Here is an 11,592-nt window from a genome sequence, read left to right on the forward strand (position 1 = left end):
AGCTCCCCACCACACCCGGCCTGCATCACTGGGCAGACACGCTACCAAGCGAAGCCCAGTGGGGGAAATGGATTTTTGGCATCAGTCAGGGGTGGGTGTGAAACTGGACGTCATCACTAATCAAATGGCAGACCTCGGTCAAGTTACTTAAGTCACAAAGGAAGACAAGAGCTTTCCCGTTTGACTCTTTTTTTTTTTTTTTTTTTGGTTTTTTGAGACAGGGTTTCTCTGTGTAGCTTTGCGCCTTTCCTGGAGCTCACTTGGTAGCCCAGGCTGGCCTCGAACTCACAGAGATCCACCTGGCTCTGCCTCCCGAGTGCTGGGATTAAAGGCGTGCACCACCAACGCCCAGCTCCCGTTTGACTCTTGACGATAGTGTGTACAAGGCGGGGTCAACACCACGGGCTCTGACCCACCCTCTCCCCGGCATCTGTCCTCTCCGCTTGCCGGAAGACAGGGTAGCAGGACCTGGGCTTCCAACTCTGCCTCATTGAGCCGGGGAAGGGTGCTGGTGCTAGCCTTCTCTCTGGCACCTGGGGGTGACTCACTGGCTCAGGTTCCTTTGGTGGGGGCTTACTTTCTGCAGGTGGTTGGCTTGACAGAAGCCATTCCCTTCTCTGTCTCTCTAGAAAGTGCCAGCTGGGGCCACACCCAGCCGCGATGCTGCATGAAGACAAGGCAGGAAAGAGTTCGGTTCTCAGGCTGAGAGAGAGTTCAGTGGGGAAATAGTGAGCCTCAGCATCTGAGTTTGACTGCTATCGCCCATTTCTCACAGTGGAAGAAGACAGTCCACTCCCGAAAGTTGTTCTCTGACCTCCACATTTGTACACACACACACACACACACACACACACACACACACACACACACACACACACACGCTTGTCATGCACACACACACACACACACACACACACACACACACACACACACGCTTGTCAGACACACACACACACAGAAATTGTGAAAAAAAAAACCCAAGTCCATTTACACTATATTACAAAATAAATAAATAAATATTTCAGTTCTTTTTAAAATTCCAGAAATGTCTACTTGGTGAAACAAATCAGTCTCCCAATCTAACCTCTCTCTCTCTCTCTCTCTCTCTCTCTCTCTCTCTCTCTCTCTCCCTCTCTCTCCCTCTCTCTCTCTCTCTCTCTCTCTCTCTCTCTCTCTCTCTCTCTCTCTCTTTCCCTCTCTCAAGCTTTTACTAAACACCTCAGGCTAACTTCAAACTCAGCATTCTCCCGTCTCTGCCTCCAGGTCTGGGATTACAGGCGCCCGTGTACCACACCAGGTTCAACCACACCATCCTTCCCCAAGAACATGGCAGGTTTCTACACAGTTCCTGCCCAATCCTGAACAACCCACTCCTGCTTTAAGCTGGCCTCAGGTCAGCCTTGGAGTGAGGTCCCCGCTTTTGTATCCGACAGCTAACACCCCGTGGCAAGCGTAGGCAAGCAGGACACAGGCCAGCGCTGTGGCGGAGAGCACGGAAGGCAGAGACAGCCAAGCGTGTGGCTTTCAGGAAGTCACCAGCCCCTCTCTGCCTTAGTTGGCTCATCAAAAATATGCATGCGACATCTAAGGAGCTGTTGGCAGGGCTGAGGTAGAGGCTGCTGGCGCCCGTGCATTGTCTGGACAGAATAATAATGAGTCTATAAAAGTTACCGTTTATTATTATCGCTGTCATAAAAAAAAAAAAAAACTTTCTCCTAACGTATACTTTGCTGATACAAGGAAATGCCAGTTAACTGCCAGTCATTATTTTATCCTCTAGCTACTAGTGTGTGGCGAGGAAACAGCTATGGAGTGGTGGCCTTTGTGACTAGCTTCGCATTGTAAGCAAATAGCTAATCCCACCCTGAGAGCAAACCTCTGCGACCATCTCCAAACGGCCACTTATAACTCAGAGCACCGGCCACCGTGTTAGTCAGGGTGCTCTAGAGTAACAGAACATTCAGAGTGAATCTCTCTACGTGTATAGAAAGGGGATTTATTATAATGACTTACAAGCTGCAGTCCAGCTAATCCAATAATGACTGGCTATAAACAGAAAGTCCAAGAAGAATCTGGTAGTTCCTCAGTCCATGAGACTGGATGTCTCGGCTGGTCTTCAATAGACACCGGAATCCTGAAGAAGTAGGTTCTAATGCCAGTGAAGGAATAAACTTGATATCAAGGCAAGGGCAAGCAGGTAAAGAGCAAAAGCTTCCTTCTTCCATGCCCTTACATAGACTTCCAGCAGAAGGCGTGGCTCAAATTAGATCTGACTTAAAGATCTGGATTAGGTGTGTCTTCCTACCTCAAAGATCCGGATTAGAAGAGGATCTTCCTCCTTCAAACTAAACTAAAGTCTCTCACAGGTGTGCCCTCCATTTCTGAGTTTTAGTTCCAGATGTAGTCAAGTTGACAACCAGGAACAGCCACCACAGCCACCGGTTCAGACCAGAGTGTCACCTACAGCAGGATCCCCAGCCTGGCCGCCATGCATGCCGGCGCTAAGGAAGCCCTTGTTGGAGGTAGTTGCCCCGTGCTTGGTAGGATCCTTTGCAGGACTTTGAGCCTTCGTTCAAAGACACCACTTGTACTCATCTCAGCTCAAAATGGGATGTTACCCATATCCCCTTGAAATCAACTCACCCCATACGCTGGTTAGTTTTTGTCAGCCTGACACAAGCCCAGACGGGTCTGGGAAGACAGAATCTCAACCGAAGAATTGCCTCCCTCAGATTGGCCCGTGGGCATGTCTCCGAGCTATTTTCTTGATCTCTGTTGATAGGGAAGAGCCCCACCAACTGGACAGTGCCACCCTTGGGCATTGGGGTCCAGCCTGTATAAGGAAAGTAGCTGAGTAAGGCATGGGAAGCAGGCCAGTCAGCAGTGGTCCTCCACAGTCTCTGCTTTGGTTCCTGCCTCCAGGTTCCTGCCTTGAGTTCCTTGGCTTCACTCAATGATGGGCTGGAACTTGTAAGTCAAAGAAACAGTTTCCTCCCTCAAGTTGCTTTTGGTCAGTGTTTGTCACATCAACCGAGAAGTCAGGTAGGACACCCCCTAATGGACAGCCACTGGACTACAGGAATAGCTGGTTGTCTTGTCATAGATATTGAGTATTAGCTATAAGCGGAAAAAAGAAAGTATAAGCTCAGCCAGCAGGCGGGATTGAGTCAGTGGGCTGCCATCAGGTTAACGGAACCACCGTCTACAGACCAACTGTCTTTGGATTGGCTGGTGCCTAGGCCATGTCAAGTAGGGGTTATATTCTTCCTGGGTTGTGATGAGCCTTTGGGTGAAGCATCTCTGAAGACATGCAGATGAAAGGTGACATCTGGGACATGAAGTGCACGGTGGCAGCTGGAAGCAGCTGTGTGGTAACTGGAATGTCATTGGCCCCCATAAGCTCACATGGAGTGGCACTATTCAGAGGTGTGGCTTTGTTGGAGGAAGTGTGTCACTGTGGGGGCAGACTTTGAGGTCTTTTTTGTTTAAGTTTCGCTCAGTGTCAGAATCCACTTCCGGTTGCCTTCTGATCAAGATGTAGCCGGCTCCCTGTCTGCCTGCACACTGCCATGTTCCACTCTGCTGATAATGGACTGAACCTCTGAACTGTAAGTGAGCCACCCCAGTTACATGTTGTCCTTTATGAGAGTTGCTGTGGTCATGGTGTCTCTTCACAGCAGTAGGAACCCTGACTAAGACAGGTGGCTGTTCCTCAAGGTGGTTATTCCGATGCCGCTGCCTCCGTTGTGTTGGCCAGTGGGTGTTGTGTTTTATCTGCACTAGCAGCTTTGGAGATTCTGCTTCCTTTACCCACATTACTGCCCTCTCCCCCACCGCCCCGGGTACAGCACGAAATCATATTTCAGAAGGTTCTACTCTGTTGGAGATGAAAGCATAGTTCTTGGCATTTGCAAAGCAGGTTTTCAGGATATCTCTCCATCCCCTCAAACATCTCTCCCCGTTCTTAGGGCTGGGAAGACGGCCAAGTCGGTGACATCCTTGCTGGGGCGGCATGAAGACTTGAGGTCCCCAACACATACATAAAGAAAGCGGGGTGCAGTGCTGGGAAGGCAGAGGCAGGAGGACCCCTGTGACTTCGTGGTCAAAAGCAGAAATAACCATTCCTCTTTGGTGGGAATGCTCAGTCGCAGCTCATCCACAAGATTCACACATAGTGCATCAGTTTTGAAATTTTTGAATTTCACTGTTATGTAACTGGGCAGTTCAGAATTTGGGGCAGATGGACATGAGGCTGGAGCCAGGTCCTCAGGATCTATCTCGCAGTTCTCCTGAACTTCTTGCATATCATCTTGGTTGGTAGAAATGATGGGTTTTGGAGATTATAGCACAGGAAAGAACCATTGCCAGCCGTGGTTTCAACCCTGCAAAAGGCTCAGACTGGCTCTGCTTGGGTCTAATGGCCAAGCATCCATGCCTCTTGCTGATTCCACTGAACGGTGTTCTCTACTTGGGGTCACACACTCACCTCTGCAGGGCCTGGGGCCCCAGGAGAGGAGCGGATTGGCAGGTTCTCCAGCATCACAGAGACAGAGAGGCAGCTCCCAGAGGAAGGGCATGTGAGCGGGCACTAAGGATTACACATCCCTACCTCCCTCAGTGTCCGGTTACCTGCCGCCACGGGGCCCAAGGGATCTGCACGGCAACCCATCCAGCTTCAGTGATTTCTCCGGCTATTTCTTGTCCCAGGCAGTGTTACCCTTATACAGCAAATAAGCTTAATGCCTGTCACTCACCTTCTGCTCTCCTGCCTCGGGCTCTCACCCCTCCAGACACTTGGCGTGGTTTTTCCTCTCTTCTCCCCTTCTCTTTCATGGAACCTAGAGAACAAGATGGAAGGACTCCCTGTGAGCTACCGAGCTAGCTCTCTTTGAATGACCCTTCCTTCCCCGTTAGTGCTGGCCTTGACCCAGACTTGTAGACTGGAACCCTCTCTGTGTGTTGAGCTCCTTCTTGGAAGATCCCCGCACCCTAGGCAAGGCCCGGTAAACTCTCTCCAAATGTCCTACCAGGTTAGGCAAGACAACTCATCGACACACAAGCGGAATCACTGCTGAGCGGCTTTCAAGTGGATTCTTTTATTCTTGACTCCGTTTCCCGGCTAAGTTTTCTCTGGACACGGTTATCAGTTAGTTACTTTGAATAGCTTATTGACCCTGAGGGTCCCACCTGCCTAGGTAGAATTAGCATTTTTATTGCCTCACAGTCATCTGAACAAACAGCCCAAGGATGGCACCAGCCTAATGACCCTCGCAGGCTCACACAATCCTGTCCTCACTCTGGCAGACAGAAGCTGCTATTCTGGATCCTTGTTGGAGTGTGAGCCTTTAGAAGCTGAGGATGGAGCTGCAGCCAGAGCCACAGCCCTGGCCCTGCTTTGGCGTTGGCCTTAGCCTCTGGCCAGCTTCTGTAACCTTGGCAATGTAGGAAAGGGGAGTGTCCCAAGCTCATTTTGCGCAGTGGAGGGAGGGTGACTGCACTTGCATTGGGTGTCTTCTTGGACTTTTATGAGGGCCCTGATAGTCTCAGCTCCCGCACTCAAAGCTTCTCTGGCTGCGTTGTCTTCAGGCAAACACACACTCCTTCGCTTTAAGAGAGTTCATTTTGACTGAGGTTTCTTGATGGCCCTTTTGTGCTGTTTTCAGGTCTGGTTATCAATGGTGTGGTTCTCAGGTTTGGCTGTGTCTATGTGGGAACCTGAGAGTCTCAAAATGCCAGGGACCAAAAGAAGAGGTCCCAGAACCAAAGAGAAGGTGCATAGGTACAATTACTTCCCACCACAAAGACCAAACATGACAAATTGATCTCGTTGGTTTGTTCTTCCTTTGGGAAGCTTTGATCTGACTTTTTCTGTTCCCATGAGGGCTGGAGAGATGGCTCAGTGAGGTGTCTGCCAGGCAAGCTTTTGAATATGTTCAGATCCTCAAAATCCACATGAAAAACCCAAACCTGGACATGGAAGTACACACCTAAAACTCCAGGGCTGGTGGTGCCAGGCAGAGATAGGCAGATTCCTGATGCTCATTGGTCAGCCAGATCCGCTGAACTCAATGAGGGACTCTGTCTCAACAAAACAATGTAAGAAGGACCTGAGATATGGCCCAGTGGGTAAGGCCACTTGTTAGCAAGCTTGATGACCTGGAGTCAGTCCCCAGTATTCTCACGGCAGAAAGATAGAATGATTCCCACATGTTTCCTTCTGACTTCCACATGCACACTAGTGCAGGCATGCGCACACACACACACACACACACACACACACACACACACACACACCAAATAAACGTGTTTTTAAAAACTTGTTTAAGCCAGGTGGCGGCGGTGGTGCACGCCTTTAATCCCAGCACTCGGGAGGCAGAGCCAGACGGATCTCTGTGAGTTCGAGGCCAGCCTGGTCTACAGAGTGAGTTCCAGGACAGGCACCAAAACTACACAGAGAAACCCTGTCTCAAAAAACCCAAAACCAACCAAACAAACAAAAATCCTTGTTTAATACAATAAAGGTGGAGAGCAATTAAGGAAAACTTCTCACACTGACCCCTGGCCTCCACAGAGGTATACACACATGTGCATGTGACCCCGACACATGCACACAGCTGTGTTAAGAAGTGTGTGCACCACACGTCCCAACATCCCCACATACATACTGTATGCAAGGGGTGCAGGAAAGAAACCTCCATCGCGACCGCTCTGTGGTACAGCTAAGGGGAAGTTTTTATTGTAAGGAGGGGGGGGAGGGAGGGAGGGAGGGAGGGAGAGAGTCTATCCAGAGGGTCTGGAAAAGCCCAGAGCAGAGAGAAAAAGAAAGCAGACTGGACATGTCCAGGGCTATCTGCGAGGGAAGGGAGAATGGCGAATAACAAAGGAGAAGAGTGAGTAGCAAGAGAGAGAAAATAGTGAGGAGAGAGGAACAGGGGCAGGGAAAACGATATCTGGGAGGAGGGAAGCCTGGAGAGGCCCACGTGGACTTTGGAACGTATGGTGAGTGCCTGGGTAAGTAGGGATGGAGGGAGCCTGGAGGCCGGTGTGGGCTTTGATATGGAGCTGCAGGTGTCTGTCCATGGAGCCACCCTGTCCCTCCTGCGAGGGCGGGGGGGGGGGGGGAGGAATGGACTGCTTTGGGCAGATAAGGACCAGTTTCACAAGTTCCTGAGGAATGCTGGCTTATGAGCTCATTTTCTGGGTGTTTGGACTGCCTGAGACCTAGCATACACCAACAAATACTGAGAAGAAGAGGAAGAGGAGGAGGAGGAAATGGAGAAGGAGGAGGAGGAAGAGGAGAAAGAAGAAAAAATGAGAGAGGAGGAGGAAGAAGAAAGAAGAGGAGGAAGAGGAGGAGGAAGAGGAAGAAGAAAAAGAAGGAGAAGAAAATAAGTCTTAGGTTTTTTTTTTTAAAGCTTATAACTGAGACATTAACATTACGTTGGGGGTAGCTGTTAACGTGCTTGCTGATTGACTACAGGTAGCATTTTAAAAGTTGAGGGACAGAGACCTTAGCTTAGGCTATTGTGACCTAAAGTGTGTTTGTGATGTTGCCTGAATGTCTGCTCCAAGAAATTTCTTCCCATATTTGGAATGCATCACCAATCAAAATCAACCATCTGCTGGCTGCTAACTGTGGGCAGCTTCTCAAAACCAGCATGGCCTCGTTCACCTGTGGAGAGCGTGTCGGCTCCTGTCCCTCCTCCCCGCTGACCTGCTGTCTCCCTTACTGAAGCTCGCAGATGTCTTCACTCCCCCTTATCTGCACATCTTTCCTCCACCTGGCTCATGCCAGGTACTCATTTCCAATGATTGCTAGGGCAGCCACCCAGGAGCCTCACCTGGAGCCAGCAGCTCCTGGCCTAAACACCAGTGTCCTAAACAAAGCAAGAGAAGGACAGCCGTCATTTGGCAACCTTGTTTATCTCTCCTGGGTGTGACACCATAGGGTATAATCTCAGCGCTGTTCCTGTAATCTCAACGCCGCCGCCACCGAGAGCCGAGGCAGGCAGAATGCACGCCTGGATGACACAGGGAGATCCTGTTTCCGATGGAAAGTTTTAAAGGGGGCTGAGGACGTAGCTTGGCAGGTTAACTTTTGCCTAGTATGTGTAGGATCCTAGGTCCAATTCGAATCCCCCTTTTTCTAAAGGGGTGTGTGTGTGTGTGTGTGTGTGTGTGTGTGTGTGTGTGTGTGTGTAACTACACAGAAGAACACTGTCAGATTAGATTGGTGAGTGGCAGCGTTGGAGCATGCCACTGGCAGGCATGGACTCTGACAATGAGATCGGCTACCTTTGGGATGGCTACAGTGGAGTATCCCATAGTGTTGATGCTGATAACTCCGCCTTCTATTGTGTATGGTGCACATTTGAAAACAGGATGAACACTGTGCCTGCCAGTTGGAAAAGGCACGCGGCTAACCAGTACTGGCTAGCAAACCTGTGTTGGCTCAGATTTGCCAGTTCTCTCCACCTGTAAACCATTTGAAGGCCTCCCCATTTCCCCCTCTTCACTTCTAAGTACAGCAGGAACAAAACTGCCATCCATCCATCCATCCATCCATCCATCCATCCATCCATCCATCTATCCATCCATCCACCTACCTCCATACCCATCCATCATCTTTTGGGACTTTGCTCTTAGCCCCATAACAAGACAAATGAGTCTTTAGGGTCCTCAGTGGAGAATTGGTGCTTGGAGGTACATTTTAACAGAAACTTCCTGGGGAAATGTTTTTAAATAAAACAATGCTCACCATGGATTCACATGTTCAAAATCCCTCCTAAGCACCATTCATTATCAGTGGCGTCCCGCAGGATGAGCATTATAACTCCCCCTCTTGCAGAAATGCAAATGGAGAGTGGGAATGCTTGAAGGGTTTGCCCAAAGGGCCTTATCAACCCGTAGAAGGTGCCAAAGTCCAGGTTCTCCAGAGCAGTGTGCTGCTGGAAGATAAACTCACTTCTGTCTAAAGTCACACGCTCTGCAGAAAAGACATCTGCAGATGTGATGGCCAAGTCTTCCCGAGGCTGATTTGAGACGCTCAGCAAACTGGGAACGAGACAAAAAAGGAAGAGAAACTCCCAAGCCACACAGTAGTCAAACTGCAGGGAATCAAAATGAAAAATAATCTGAAAGCAGCCAGAGAAAGAAAAACAGATATCACAGGGAGGAAAAAAAAAAAAAAAACCACATTAAGAAGGCTTTGTGTAGGAGCTGGAGAGAAGGCTCAGCGGTTAAGAGCATTGGCTGCTCTTGCAGAGGACCCAGGTTCAGTTCCCGGCCTCCACACGTGGCTCACAACCGTCAGTAGTGGATCAGATGCCCTCTTCTGGCCCCCACAGGCACTGCATGCACATAGTGCACATACAACACATACCCAGGCAAACGCTCATACACATAATTATTTTTTTAAAGAAGCCTTTCTAGATTTCCATAGAAAACATTGTGTCATGACAATCTTTATTTTTATTTTTGGGGAGTGCCGCAAAGTGAACCTAGGGCCTCACATATACTACACTCTTCCCTGCTGGGCTACCCCTCCAGCCCCAGGATGATATATTTTAAAGTAGAAGGGGGAAAACCCCCACAAAATTGTTAACCTAAATTTTGTATAGGGCCCAAAATATCCTAAGGGTTCCCCAGATGATGAAATGGGTTGCTCAGAGGTGGCTGGACCAGGAGGCCTCTAAGGTGATGGACAGAGTCACCCACTGATAGAGCTGTGACCTAACAGCGCTGCTGGGAGCTGGTGGAGACTCGGAGGCTGGCGGGAGCAGCCAAGTGTGAGCGTGCCTGGGGAAGACACGTTTTGTGGCCAGCCCCTTCAGTTCACTCGACTTTCGGGCTGCAGCGAGCCAGTGACCGAGCGTGCTTGGCCGTGACACTCTTCCTCCGCACAGCACCAGAGGCAGTGGAAGCCCAGCTCTCTGAGAGCAGACAAACGCCTCCCCCGTCAGATACATGGGTTCACAATGTCATCGCTCTTTTTTTTTTTCCAGGTAGACACCAGTTAAAAATTTCACTTCATTGTACAACGCATCTCCAGATCTTTTCCATGTTCTAAAGCAATAACTCTGTAGCAATTAAGCAACAGCTCTGATTCCCCATCTCCCCAGCCCTGGTGGCCACGCTCTATTTTGTGATCCCTAACCTGACAAATGCCCATCCAAGCAGATTCATTCAGCAGCTGCCGACTTGTGTCTGGCTTAGATTGCAGTATACTGGAATGTGCTAAGAGTGAGGGGTATTCACTGAATGCTTACATCAATCACAGCTTATTTCCTTGTGGATCTGGACATTTGGTTGGCATCCTCTGTGTGGGGAGCAGAGGATGCCCTGAGTGAATGTCTAAGGAGAGATGAAGTTGAGTAAATGTGTTTTATTGATATGAGCACAGCCACGGGAAGGACACCCACCCCACCCCACTCCCCACCCCCACCCCACCCCCATCCCCCGTGCTGCAGACCCATGGAAACGGGAAGGCCTTTCCCTGGTCCAAGTGTGAACGTTGATGGAGCGTACAGAGAGTATCAACCACAGCTTTTTCCCCTAGAGGCTTACAGCCTGAGACTGCTCCCCTAAAGAAAGCTCACATGGAGACTGGCTAGCCCCTCCCCCTGTGCTGTGTGCGATCACTGCACTGAGTCTCCACGCTGCACAGTGGGTGCTCTCCATCAGAGCAAGCACAGCCCGCGGGAGCCCAGCTCTTCTGTGTGCGCATCTTCTGCCGTCTCTTCAGGGCCTTTCATCTCCCTTGCTGCCCTAGGCCGGCCCACAGAAACCTTCCTTTGGCTTTTGTGAGAGCACAAGGGTGTAAATGCTGTTTTCGGTGCTCGCTCGTGACCACGGAGCCAGTGGTGGCATCGCTAGGTCACACTTTAGTTCTGTTTTTAGTTTTGTTTTGAGAGCCCATTTTATGTTTATTGTTTGATTATTTCGCAATAGGAATGCCTTTGTGTATCATTTATAAAATGAAAGACAAGTGGAAAGGTAAGTCTGGATAGAGGTTACTCAAAAGAGACTAAGTGATGACAGCATCCAGTTATCCTTAGTGATGGTTTTAAGGTCCACGAATATTCACCAGCCTTGTTTGGGGAGCGCCGATACCTGCCCACTTAACAGATCACCATAGCGGTGATGTGTCTTGCTGTGGACAACAAAATATGAGCAGAAATACCCAGGTGGGTGTTTGGGGACCCGGGTGTGATTTTTCCATTGCCGGGTGACCAGTAATGTGTAGCTAGAGTTTTCCTGCCTTGCCCACAGTCAGGACAAATCTTTGTCACCCGCCAGTCCCACAGTCCTCAGACCCAACCAAGTAAGCACAGAGACTTATATTGCTTACAAACTGTATGGCCGTGGCAGGCTTCTTGCTAACTGTTCTTATAGCTTAAATTAATCCATTTCCATAAAGCTATACCTTGCCATGTGGCTCGTGGCTTACCGGCATCTTCACATGCTGCTTGTCCTGGTGGCGGCTGGCAGTGACTCCTTCTGCCTTCCTGTTCTTTTATTTCTCCTCTCTGTTAGTCCCGCCTACACTTCCTGCCTAGCCACAGGCCAATCAGGTTTTATTCATTGACCAAT

The sequence above is a fragment of the Peromyscus leucopus genome, chromosome 23 (genome assembly GCF_004664715.2).
Source record: "Peromyscus leucopus breed LL Stock chromosome 23, UCI_PerLeu_2.1, whole genome shotgun sequence".
In the NCBI taxonomy this organism is placed as follows: domain Eukaryota; kingdom Metazoa; phylum Chordata; class Mammalia; order Rodentia; family Cricetidae; genus Peromyscus; species Peromyscus leucopus.